We start from the raw sequence: 11,114 nt of genomic DNA on the forward strand, positions 1-11,114 counted from the left end.
AGTCATAAAGTCCCTCTTCCATGTACTTCTTTCGTCTTATTTATAAGGTAAGAGAAAAATAATCCTATTTACAAATTATTTTATTAAATTTTTAATATAAATATTATTTTATCTTTTATCTATTATGACATAAATAATTTTTCAAAAGTGTATATATCACTATGAGTAAAGCTAAAAAAATTTATATTTAAATAAAAATTAATACTTTTTAATATTTTTTATTTTATATAAACATGCAAAAAAAAAGCCTTAAAAAGTGCCTTATAAATAACATTAAAAAATATCTTGTAAATAAATAGGATCAGTAGGGGTGTTCACGGGACGGATCGAGACTGGGACAGGCCTGTCCCGGTTCCATCCTGATGAACAGTAACGGGATAGATTTTCTGTCCCGTGTCTCGGCCCGTCCTGGGGTTGTCCCGGTCCCGGTCCTGGTCGGGACGGGACGGACCGAGACGTCCCGAAATTATTTTTTTAATTTTTTTTTAATTTTTTTAAAAATCTGATTTTTTTTAATTATATTTTTTTGAGCTTAAATCTTATAAAAACATCTTTTTATTTGTTTGGGCACTCTTAAACAAAAGCTCAAAATATTAATATAATAATCATTAAAAACTCTAAACAAAAGCTTTTAACACAATAAAAACTTGCTAAAAATTTTAATCATCAATAATCTCAAATCATTAACAATATAAAAATTCTAAATAAATATATCCATAATTCCATACAATAATCTCAAATCTCAAAAAAATATGAAAAAATTGATATTATATAAAAAATTAAAAAAATTAAATAAATAAAAAAAGAACCGAGACGGGACGACCCCGTCCCGTCCCGGTCCTTTTTTTGTCCCGTCCCGTCTCAATAACACCGGGACCGGAATGGGCCGACCGGGACGAACTGGCCTTGAACACCTCTAAGTATCAGTAGAAACTTGAGGCCCATCTGGCAACCCATATAAAGAAGCCACAGGCTATCTTCTCACGGGGGGGACCAAATTTCTGCGCGTGGGTCATAGTTCTTTAAGAACTAGTTGTTAAATATTTTATATAAATTGACTGCAAAAGAATATTTTATATAAACTAAGAAGATTAATAAACAGAGTTAAGTGAAAAAATTATCAAATAAAAAAATGAAAATATTTTTCCACCATGATTATCCAAATAAGCTTATGAAATCGCTTGTGGAATTATATCCTTCGGTCGACTTTCAGAAAATTAAGAAAAGTGCTTCGTCATCAGATTCATATTAATTACACGTTACATTATGGAAACTTGTGAATGGCAATACTAGAAAAAAAACCTTTAACTGCGGTTAAAAAAGGCTTTCCATGACAGTTTTGGAAGCGCAGTAAATTCCATCAATATTATAAGGAGAATATTACACGTTAAAAATCTTTTTTAAAAAAATTCTGTGTTGAATTTCTTATATAACCTCCCTGCAATTTATAAATCTAACTACGACTAGCAGAGTAGAAGAATATGCAAAATCCTTTCAGGACATAAACTCAATCCTACCACTAACATTCAATTTTTATTCAATCAATTATACATTATAATGAACAACTACTTAACTAGTTAATAATCAAACAATGAACTAAAATATGATGAATAACTTAATTATTTTATAATTTCAAAATTCTCTAGTAATGTTATTGACAAAGTATCCCTTATCATGCTAACAAAGTACTGTCCAGCTCAATTTTAACTGTTTAATTCAAATATTTAAATAAATAAAATAATTAAGTATTATTCAATAAATTAAAGTTGACTAATACTTAATTACAAATTAAAAAGAATATCTTTTTATTTTATAAAAATTTTGACAAAATTTCCCCTAGAACAAATCTCAAATTATTTAAACAATGGACAAATCAATTAATCAATAAAACAACAATATAATAAACAAACACCAGATAAATTTGAAGAATTATAACTAACAAACAAAAAATAACAATTCAATTTCAAGCTAATTTAATGAATAAAGATTCTTAAAGCTAAAACTTTTGAATCCAAAATGGAAACACAAATAATATCCATTTATCATAAAATTTTAAACAACATTTTACCATCAATCAAAGTTCATAAAGAAAAAAAAATTGGTCAAACAGTTAACACATTATTTATTAGTGAATTCTCAAATTTATAACAAATATTCGAAATAAAATATCAAAAAATTATGGGTTAATTAATCTGCAAGTCTTTATAATTTCAATCAATTTTGAATCAGTCCCTATAATTTTTTTTCTTTTATCAAATCCTTATACTTTTGCATGTTTTTAATTAGGTCCTTGTATTTATTTTTCTTTTTATCAAGTCCTTATAAATTTACCTTATTTTTAATTGAGTCCCTGAATTTTTATTCTTTATTTTATAAATTCTAATAGTACTATTCTATAAACATAAAATAGTATATATTATTTAATATTAGTTTATAAACAATAATATTCTAGAAATAATGAATTATTATAATAATTTTATTTTTTCAACAAAAAAATTAATTGTTCCAAAAAAATTTCCTGAATTAATTATTTATATTACTTATTTTTTTATTAATATTATTAATTTAATTTATTATTAATATTTTATATTTCAGTATTAATCTATTTAATTAAGTTTATATTTAATTATAAATAAAAATTAAAACTACATGGACATTATTAAAATTTAGTGAAATTATAAGGACTTAATAAAAAGAAAAATAAGTGCAAGGACCTAATTAAAAACAGGTAAAAGTATAAGGACTTAATAAAAAAAACTGTAAGGATTTGATTCAAAATTAGTTGAAACTATAAGGACTTGCGGATTAATTAACCCAAAAATTATTTAAAAAATTTAAAACTTAAGAACTAATCAATTTTAAACATTTAAACATGTTTCTAATACCATGTATAGGAAATAATTGAGGTTTTCTAACTCCAAATGTTACCAACCAACTCCTCAAGCACATAAAATATGCAAAATAAACAATGCAAGACATCTAAAATGTAAACCAATCAACCCATTTGAAATACAACAGATTTCTATTATCAAACATTCAAGACACCATGAAAACTGAAAAAATTAATGAAGAGGAAACTCACTTAGTAGGAGATGATTAAAACGTGAGAAGAGGCAACAATCCATGGCGGAAGACGGTGGGAGACAGCAGAAATCAACCACAACGCTAATGAAGGACAAAAAGTGGGAAACAATAAGGATTTGCTGGTATTGTAGTTTCGGTGGTGGGACAGAGGGAGACCACGGTGCACTGGACTGTGAAACTGTAAAACTGTGAAAAAGAAAATATGCAATAGGGTTATGTTTAAAACTTTTTGAAGTGATTATTAAGATAACCGCCATTGAAAGTACTTTGAACTGCGTTATTTAACTTAACTGCCATCAAAAATACTTTCCACAGTAATTGTTTATCTTAATAACCGCCGTGAAAAGTTAATAATATCACTACTTTTTTTTTTCACGGTGTTTTTTTTTAACTAACTGCCATGTTTTCTCGACGTTACATATTCTTTTTGTAGTAATATGGGATCATTGCGTGCAAACAACCCAAAAAAAAAAAGTCGATTGCTCAAAAATCTGATAGTAGTATCGAAAAACACCGTATGCTGGATAATTGTATACAAGAATTTTATATCGATCCTTTTGTGATTAAAAGCAAGAAAACGCTGTGATGCTCGACGCTGATCTACTGATTCAGTGGCTGCTGAATTTTACAAGAGAATATTCAGTTAAGAAATTGTGGAAAGCAGTTACTTCCAGATATGGTATACATATGCAATGAGTTATAACCATGAAGTGTGTGAATATTGTGACTTGTTACTCGCGCAAGTGAAGTGAAACAAAATGAGAGGCTGAGGTTGACTTAAATTAATTCAAGAGGAACGATGTCCGCTCGACCTCTATTGAAGTAAATATGATGAGGTCTAAGGAATTGTTCTCTCCAACACAGTTTACTAAACTATGGTGCACGTATGTGAGGGGAAGATGAGAAAACCTTTCCAATATTTAACTGTTGAGATGAGAAGCCAACCCACTTAAATAAGCATCGCATTCTATATCAATAAAGCATATCACAGAAGAATTAGAACATCAGTTCGTGGCAAGCCATAACAAGAATGGTACAGAAGATGTAGTTTGTTGGGGTCATGAGACAATCTAGTCTCTTCTATTCCAGATAGAGGAGTCCAAATGCAGAGGATAAAATCTGATGCTGATGCTGAAGGAGCAGCCCACAGTTCGTCCACTCATGCACCTTGTTCTTGAATCTGAGTCATCATATTTTCATCCAACTGGTTGTATAACATCCTCATTACCTCCAAATTCATCTCATCCAATACCTCACTTGACTCTGAAACTATCTCCTTAACCACACTTTTACCTTCAAGCATGCTTACCACTGAAGACATGGTAGGCCTGAGAGCTGGGGTGACATTGGTACACAAGAGAGCCACTTGGATCATCACCATTGCTTCCTCCTTGTCAAAGTTTGAGCCCAACCTTCGATCAACTAGCTCTAGTAACTCCCCTTTTTCTTTCAAGAGACGTGCCTGGTGAAATCAAAATCCAATATATAATCAAACTAATTCCATCCTTGGAAACAATAAAAATTGCAGGGAGAACGAAAGAACTCTCTGATTATGCAGGAAAGACGAAATGGAAGCATTCTTTTCTGGTATAGCTTGCACCAGAAAGAAGCAACCAAAACCATAAAGCTGAAGTTTGAATTGAAAAGATCTCATCGTAAGACGTTGGTAAAATTCTCAGGGCAGAAGCAAGAAAAAACTCATGAAAGTTGTTTAGATATCTTTAAGGTGGAGATTACACAAGTAGTTTACTTATATTTTGATCAGTGTGCAATGGCTCTGAAAGGGTTTTTTTGATACTAGGACACTGAAAAACAAAAGGCCCCCTGTACTGTAGACACTGTCTAGATAAATTGACATGATTACTAGATAGCTTGAGAATATTTTACCCAGTCAAGAAGATAGATTGCTTCATCCTTTTCTTGGCGAATGTTGTTGACCCTTCCACTGACAATTTCCAAGGCAACAATTCCAAAACTATAGACATCTGCTTTGTCAGTTAAGTAACCATGCATCGCATATTCAGGTGCCATATATCCACTATAGGAATAAAAAGTATATCCGTTACATTATGTTAGAAATAAAAAGAAAATTAGAGTCAAAATTCCCGAAAGAAGTTTATTTAAAAGAAGAAACTCACTAAGTGCCAGCAATTCGAGTGCTTATGTGAGTATTGTCCTCTTCAACAAGTTTAGCCAAACCAAAATCCGATATCTTGGGATTGAGATCTTTATCAAGTAGCACATTAGTGGCCTTAATGTCTCTATGAACAATCTTCAATCTTGATTCTTCATGGAGGAATGCTAAACCTCGAGCAATCCCAACACAAATCTTGTGTCTTGTTGGCCAATCTAATTTTAATTGAAATTCCTTTGAACCTTCATTTGTGAACGTAATAATAATTAGACAACATTATCATATGGCCAAGTATACTTGTTGTAAGATATTGGATTATTACAAATCAAACAAGCAAAAAGAAGTTTAACAATTTACCAAATAAAGCACGGGCTAGACTATTGTTATCCGCGAACTCATATATTAACAACAGTTGATCTCCTTCAACACAACAGCCATAAAGCTTAACCAGATAGGGGTGCTGCAAAGCAGAAATCATGCCTATTTCATTTATAAATTCACGATTTCCTTGTTTTGATTTGGTGGACAGCTTCTTAACTGCAATAATTGTGCCATTTGGGAGTATACCCTGCATTTTGGATATGACATAGAAGTTATAGGAAAGTTGAAATGGATTTTCAAGTAAATAAGAACCGCAAAGGCAATTGGTCAATCATGCAATTAATAGAATATTTGTCATGCCGTGTATAACCTTATAAACAGGACCAAACCCTCCTTCTCCGATCTTATTAGCTGTATTGAAGTTGTTGGTTGCTGCTTTGATTTCCTTGAAGGTGAATATACCAGTTCTAAGATCCAAACCCTCAAGATCTGTCAGTAAAAGAAAAAAAAAGTCAGAGAGCTAGAATTTTCATCAAATTTGAGTCAGTCAGTCGTGCAAAGATGATGCATGAGATGAAATAATTCCCATCTTAAAATGAAGTAAGAGTACACCAAAATTCATGCTACACAAATCAACAGAGCCCAATTCCAGACAGAAGCATCTGAGTTTTACATGAAAGGATTGGTTAGCAGTGCGGAGTTGCTTTGTAATTACCTTTCGCCAATGAACTTCTGCGTCCTATACAGCCTCTCCACCAAAGTATACCTAATACCAAGATCACAATAACAACTCCTGCAACCACAATTCCTACCACAGCCCCAGTAGATAATCCATTATCTGAGTCTGTTTGGTTTTAATGAAACAGTTTTATGTATTAGATGAAGATAATGGTACCACCCAGATGGTGGCAGAAAATTTAAAACGATCGAGTAGTGTACAACCCACCATATTCCACGGATATAGCCGATATAAGAGGACCGTATACTGATCTATCTGGGATTGCGGTTGTCCCTTTTCCTGCCCAGTAGAATCTAATCTCCAAGGTATTATCAGTGACATCAGTAGTGAATGGTCTTATTACCTCCTTTCCCACTCCTCCTGCTTCTTCAGCAATGTTGAAGTTCGCTAGCACCCTCTTTCCCTACAAGATTTCAGTCCAAACCTTAGCGCTTCATGCATGATGGCTACCACTACAGTTTTTAGACGGTTGGAAATATTCTAGGGGAAATGAAACTTTGGGATCCAATAAAGAAACGAAGGTGCATAATAATATTTAAATATAAAAAATGAAATTACTTAATTATCTTTTTTTCCCATGAAATGTTCCATGCATGTTAAAACTTAAAAGCTCGAGTCAGTGAAAAATTATTAGATAATCAGGGGTAGATTTCAAAATATAAGTGTCAGTCAAACAAGTTTTTTTTTTTAATCTTTCGAAATCTGACAGCAACAAATTTTTCAACTATTCATATAGAAGATTTGAAAATAAGAATCTTATTTCGTCAATATATATATATATATATATTTGTCTATATATTCGGGAAGTTCAAATGGACTCCCCATAATTTGATATAGATATATGTGAAAAATTGCAATTGATGTTTCAATTTTAGAAATTATTTAAAAATAAGTACGCAAATTTCACACTATCTTGTAAAATTTGGCATTTGTGCGAAAAGTTTTTAACTGTATATATTTCAACTTTTAATTGATATGGATGAATGAAGAAAAAAATTTCAGTTAATACATGGAGTTGCAAGGGTTTGACACTTACCTCTCGCAATCTACTACTCAACTATATGATAATTTATAACTAATCTTTCATTTTTAGGATACCAGGGTCTTTTATCAAAACTTTGAAATACTTGGTCCTGACCTGTAATTAATTAGATGCATTGGTTCGAAAGTGTCTTTCCCCAATATTCTGTCAGCAGTTTATATACCGGAAGTCAACCACTAGGAAAACAATATCCCTACAAATTTGATATTATGTATATTGGATGTGAGAAAACTTGATTCATATGGGGGAAGGGGATGTGACGGAGAAATTCTTTATGATTGTGTAATATTATCTTAAAAGCATGTAAAAGTGCCGTTCCTAGTCTAAGTCAGCTTAGCACGTCACACCTACGGGAAAGGTTCAACACTCGAGCTAGTTAAAAATCTTTGTTCAGTATCAAACGTGAGCCTGACAATTGGTAAAAAGGTAGAAAAATGAAGCAAACATGCACCTGAATGTAGACGTCAAATAAACGCCTTCCAAGGCTGCTATATGTTTGATCATCAGTGAACATTATCTCCGCAAAATGAAGGTTCACTCTGTATTTTCCATTTTCCAGGCAAAAGCCATAATAAGTCAGAGAAATAGGAGTAACACGGGCATTCTTATACAGTCCAGCATCGATCATAGAAAGCCTAGACTTGTTCGCAGAGGTAACATGGTAGTCTGTGGTAGCATTAGCATCCAAGTAATAGCCAGTGGTGCTAAATGCCCAGTTTCTACCTTCCCTGAGGAATCTAGCAGGTCCAGCATCATCTAAATCACCTTCATATGTTTTACCGTCACTGACGGTTGCCGACTCTCCACCACAATTTATATAGAGAGAGCGCGATTCTGGAACACGTAAAATAGGGTTAATCGCGGCCGAAATGAACCAGGCTACGTGAGGAACTTACATTTACAACGATAGGATAATATAGAATAGGCTCCGTCGAATCAAATAACATGGCATAGTGTTAGAAAAAGGTTTGATAAGGTTTTGATGTACTTTCCCCCTTGTACTTGGACCCCGCAATTAAAGTACCTCCAAAGTCCATCCATATTCCAAATGCTAAAGCAAGCAGAGTGAGATACTGAGACCTAAAAAGTGCGACGCGAAAAAGTTATACGTAAACTTACTTTCAGTGCAGCTAACGCTTCTTAGACACGTGGGCATTCCTCTGAGAGTAAGGTGGAAAGGGCGTGAAAAAGTCAGAAAAGATTAAAGCTACATATAGTAATGAAAATATCGCATGTTGAGTTTAGCGGATGAAACTTACGAGTTGTTGGCCATTGACGAGCTTGCAAAGAGGTTCCTATGGCATGTGAGAGATTGATAGGGATCAGATAGGATTATAAAGTTGATATCGAATGCATAAAATATGTGTGCGTGCAAGCGCGCTTACACGTTATTAGATTTTGAACATTGCTGCTCTGAGTTTCCACTGTTGAAGTTATTGTATGAAAGATCTCTATGTACAAGTGAAAGTAGAAATTTCAAAATCTTGGAAAGATGCAACAAAGAATCATAAGGAATCATTTGGAGATTCTAAACAAACCAAAGCATATCAGCTTCAAGATTCACAGGTGTAATTCAATGCATAAATCTAATGTGCGATAATCGAAGTCCATTCATGAGCAGAAAGCTTCAAAAATGAGAGAGTTCAGGAAGTAAACCCTTATGAAGGAAACTGTCATCGACCCTCTTATATGCAAGTCATATTTCACAGGACTGCATATATAATTGTGTGTCAAAGGACTCTCTAATAACCCGTTTTCAATTACTCATGTATTTACATGACCACTCTTCATATACATTTGGTTGGCACTTGGCAGTCGCAAATGGGAACAATAAGCCGAAAAAAGGAAAAGAAAAGACAGGGAACGAAGGGACATTCAGAAATGAGGAAGGAGCTGCTGGGCGTCGATTGCTGAACGAAAAGAGCAAAGGAGAAAGAGTGGAAACCACATGAGAGCAGGAGCAAAGAACTGATCCCATCTCTCTGTAAATTCTAGAGATGAGCCCATCCGGACAATTTTTATTATATAATATTTTCATTTTAACCTGAAATCAATTTTTCAAATTAACATTTTTGTTTTACTTCATGCTTCGTTTACATGAAAAAGAAAAAAAATGCGTCATACAAAATCCAAGAGAAATTAAATCGGTATTTCTCTGTTAACCCTTGGTTATCGCAAGGACAGTTTTGCCTGTATCTAAACTCACTATTAAAAAGTGATTTTTAAAACCAAAAATATGTCACATTTTCTCTCGTGATTGATGATTTTAAACAGGCCTAATATTTAAAAGTATCTTATTTTTTTTAATCATGAGACAATTTTATCAAGCTAAGGATTAGTACATATAAATAATGTACCTGCAAAGTTTAAAAGAACTATTAAATACTTTGGGCTTGTTTAAATGATTCATAAACAACTTTTCGATAACAATTTATGAAAAATGAGGTATGCGAAAGTGCTTATAAGAGTTTAACATAAAAAGATGCAAAGATACCCTTATTCGTTATTAATTCAATCTTTTCATTCTTTTGTAACCTAACTTTCATCTTCCCAGAAATCTTATCGAGTAAAGCCCTTCACAGCGCATGTGTGAAGCATCGGAAAGAAAACTCACAGGTTTACTTTGGTATCCCTGTCATCTATCCATGGAGGTATTTGTCCAGTGAGAAGGTTTTTTGTCAAAAATCTACACAAAAGAAATTTCAAGAAAATGATAGAAGCCAACATTGATATTTTAGAAGAACCCAAAAAACAGAAAGAAAGAAAGATTTCTTACACATACTGATGTCTCTTTTGCGTCTCAAAGGTGGGCGGGATATCTCCCGTCAAATTGTTGAAGCTCAAGTCTCTGCATATATACACATGCATAAAAATGTCTTAATAAATTGTCACAAAAAATGTCTTAATAAATGTAGAAGAAAGGATCGCAAAATTAGTAGTACTCTCTTCGTTTATTGTTATCAGATATTTTTAATAAACTAACGTTCGTTAAGAAAAATTGTTTGTTAGTTGATATTTTAAATTCTTTTCAAATTCATCTAATCCTAATAAATTTGTTTGCATCCTCAAGCGCATCTTAGGTAGTTTTTAAAAAAAAAGTTTTAATTACTCTTAGGATTCTGTAAAACGCCTTATAAATTGAAATATATTACTTCTTATTCTTAATATAAGAACTCGTTTGACTTTTATTTTGGTTTTAAATATAAGATCCCAATTTATTTTGTCTCTCATATTTATCCATTTTTTTAAGGTAGTCTCTGTAATAATTGTAGTTCTAATCAATATATTTAATTAGCAGGGATATTTTTTTAAAAAAAAACATCCATTTATTATAAAAAAAACTAACATAACTAATTTTCTTAATATACTCTAATTAGTCAATTAACTCTTATATTAAGGACCAGAAGTAATATAAATTTAAATAAATTGCTTTATTAATAAAATAGAATAATATATTACTCCTTCCATTATAAAAATATGTCTTTTGAAAAAATTGTTTTGTTTCATACGTCTTTTTAAAAGTTTAAAGTAACATTCATTAATTTTAGAAACAAAAATGAGGCAATGTAAGTAGTTTGAAACGGGTGTATATTTGTGTATTGAAACAAAGTTACAATTTGCTTTTGCATTTTTATCCCATTTTTTGATTACTCTAATAGAACATGGGGGATATTGTTCTAGTTAGTAAAGAAACGAGCACTTACATTTTATTTAAATTTTGCATACTCCCAAGATATGGATGTATCGTTCCATTAATCTTGCAATTCCTCAAAAATCCTGTAAAACAATCAGAT

General features: G+C 32.1%; 1 pseudogene; it reads right to left on the reverse strand.

Moving 5' to 3' along the window:
• Positions 1-4,154: 4,154 nt before the first annotated feature.
• Positions 4,155-9,980, reverse strand: LOC114729827 (probable leucine-rich repeat receptor-like serine/threonine-protein kinase At3g14840; annotated as a pseudogene).
• Positions 9,981-11,114: the final 1,134 nt, after the last annotated feature.

The sequence above is a fragment of the Neltuma alba genome, unplaced genomic scaffold (genome assembly GCF_004799145.2).
Source record: "Neltuma alba isolate B1F8T4 unplaced genomic scaffold, ASM479914v2 tig00012683_pilon, whole genome shotgun sequence".
Lineage (NCBI taxonomy): Eukaryota > Viridiplantae > Streptophyta > Magnoliopsida > Fabales > Fabaceae > Neltuma > Neltuma alba.